Raw genomic sequence first — 2,442 nt, forward strand, 5'->3', positions numbered from 1 at the left:
AACCATATTAATTCTTCCAATCCTAGAGCATGTGTTGTCTTTATATTTCTTTGAATCATCTTCAGTATATTTTGTCAATGTTTTACAGTTTTCAGCATACAGGTCTTTCACCTCCTTGGTTAAATTTATTCCTAGGTATTTCTTTTTCATGTGACTTTAAACGAGATTTTTGGGTTTTTAACTTCCTTTTCTGAAATTTCATTGTTAGTGTAAAAAAATGTAACAAATTCTTTATATTAACCTTGTATCCTGCAACCTTACTGAATTCATTTATTAGTTCTAATAGTTTCTGTATGGAGACTTTAGGGTTTACTATGTAAAGTATCATGTCATCTACAAATAGTGACAGTCTTACTTCTTCCTTTCAATTTAGATTTTTTTTCCTTTTTCTTGTCTGATTGCTATGGCTAAGACTTCCAATACTATGTTGAATAGGAGTGGTAAGAGTGGGCATTCTTGTCTCATTCCTAACTTTAATGGGAAGGCTTTCAGTTTTTCACTGTTGAGTATTATGTTGGCTGTGGCTTTGTCATAAATGACTTTTATTATGTTTAGATATGTTCCCTCTATACCCATTTCAGTGAGAGTTTTTATCTAGAATGGATGTTAACTTTTGTCAAATGATTTTACTGCATCTATTGAGATGATTATGTGGCTTTTGTCTTTCCTTTTGTTAATGTGGTATATCACTTTGATTGATTTGCTTATGTTGAACCATCCTTGCAACCCCGGAATGAATCCAACTTGATCATGGTGTATGGTATTTTTTATGTATTGTTTTTGATGTATGATTCTGTTTCCTAATATTTTGTTGAGGATTGTTGCATCTATATTCATTAAAAATAGATGTTGGCCTGTAATTTTCTGTTTTGTGGTGTCTTTGGTTTTGTTATCAGGGTGATAATGGCTTCATAGAATGAATTTGAGAGCAGTCCCTCCTCTTCAATTTTTTGGAATAGTTTGAGAAAGATAGCTATAAGTTCTTTGTATGTTTGTTAAAATTCTCCAGTGAAGCAGTCCAGTCCTGGACTTTCGTTTGGAGGGAGTTTTTTTTTTTAATTACATATTCTATTTCACTTTTAGTGATCAGTCTGTTCAAAGTGTCTGTCTCCTCTTGACTCAGTTTTGACAAGCTTTCTGTTTCTAGAAACTTGTCAACTTCTTCTGGGTTGTCCAACTTGTTGGCATATAACTGCTCATAGTATTGTCTTATGATTTTTGTATTTCTGTGGTATCAGTTGTTATTTCTTTTCTTTCATTTTTTTTGAGGGTGTTTCTTCTTGATGAGCCTGGGTAGAGGTATGTTGATTTTGCTTATCTTTTCGAAAAACCAGCTCTTGTTTCATTTATCTATTCTATGGTTATTTTGAACTCTATTTTATTTCCTCTCTGATCTTTATTATTTCCTTCCTTCTGCTGACTTTAGGTATTTTTTTGGGGGGGGGGAGTACCAAATTACTTTATTTGAAGGAATGGTACTAAGGAAAGAACTTGTAGATGTTTTGGTACAACTTATAGAAAAGGTAAAGGTAACCCAAATATGCAGGCACTGCATTGGTGACCAGGGGAGTCACCCCTGTGGCTATGGGAAGCCAGCCTAAAGCTTAGCTCTTGTTATCAGTGTTTCCCAGGGTGTGTTTGTCAAAGAAACACTCTGCCATGCTACATTTGGGGTTCCCCATGTTACACAAGTTGTTAACATGGTCACCTAATTCTTTGATGGATATCACCTGCTCATTCAGGTAATGAATCTCAATTAAGTAACACAAATGGTGGTCATTTTTGTCAGTGGCCAGCTTGTGCAGTTCCAGTAGTGACTGACTCACACTTTTTTCCAAGTGTAATGCACATTCCATTGCATGCAGCCCATTCTCCAAGTCATCACGGTCTGGTTTCTTGATATCCTGAAAGAAGATTTGGCCACCCAATTGGTTCTGCAGCTTCATCAGTTTCTCAGCATGTTCCCTCTCCTCAAGAGATTGGAGAAGAAAGCATTTGGCAAAGTTCTTCGAAGTCACATCATCACAGTCAAAATAGTATGACATGGACAGGAAGACATAGGAGGTGTAGAGCTCCACATTGATCTGGCAGTTGATGGTGGCCTCTGAGTCCTGGTAGTGTTCTGATACACCTGCGAGGTGGACACGGTCATCATGGTGGGTGGCTGAGGAGAGGCAATGTTGGCAGTGGTGGTGGCAGCTGTGCAGCACTGGAGTGGCAGCGGGGACCTTGGGGCAGATGGAGTGTGCTGTGAGGTGGTGGTGAGAGCTGGCTCTGAGCAGCCAGCAGGAGCCGGGGGATGAGGGCCAGGTTCTGTCCAAGCAATGTTGAAGCAGGAAACCGTGGCGACTCTCTGCAAAGACTGTGGCTGATTTTAGGTTTTATTTGTTCTTCTTTTTCTAAGTCTTTTATGTGGTACGTTGGGTTGCTCATTTGAGATTT

At 38.4% G+C, this 2,442-nt stretch overlaps 1 pseudogene; it reads right to left on the bottom strand.

Annotated features, from left to right (window-relative positions):
• Nucleotides 1-1,604: 1,604 nt before the first annotated feature.
• On the bottom strand, nt 1,605-2,155 carry LOC132357254 (ferritin heavy chain-like; annotated as a pseudogene).
• Nucleotides 2,156-2,442: the final 287 nt, after the last annotated feature.

This window comes from Balaenoptera ricei, chromosome X (genome assembly GCF_028023285.1).
Source record: "Balaenoptera ricei isolate mBalRic1 chromosome X, mBalRic1.hap2, whole genome shotgun sequence".
Classification (NCBI taxonomy): domain Eukaryota; kingdom Metazoa; phylum Chordata; class Mammalia; order Artiodactyla; family Balaenopteridae; genus Balaenoptera; species Balaenoptera ricei.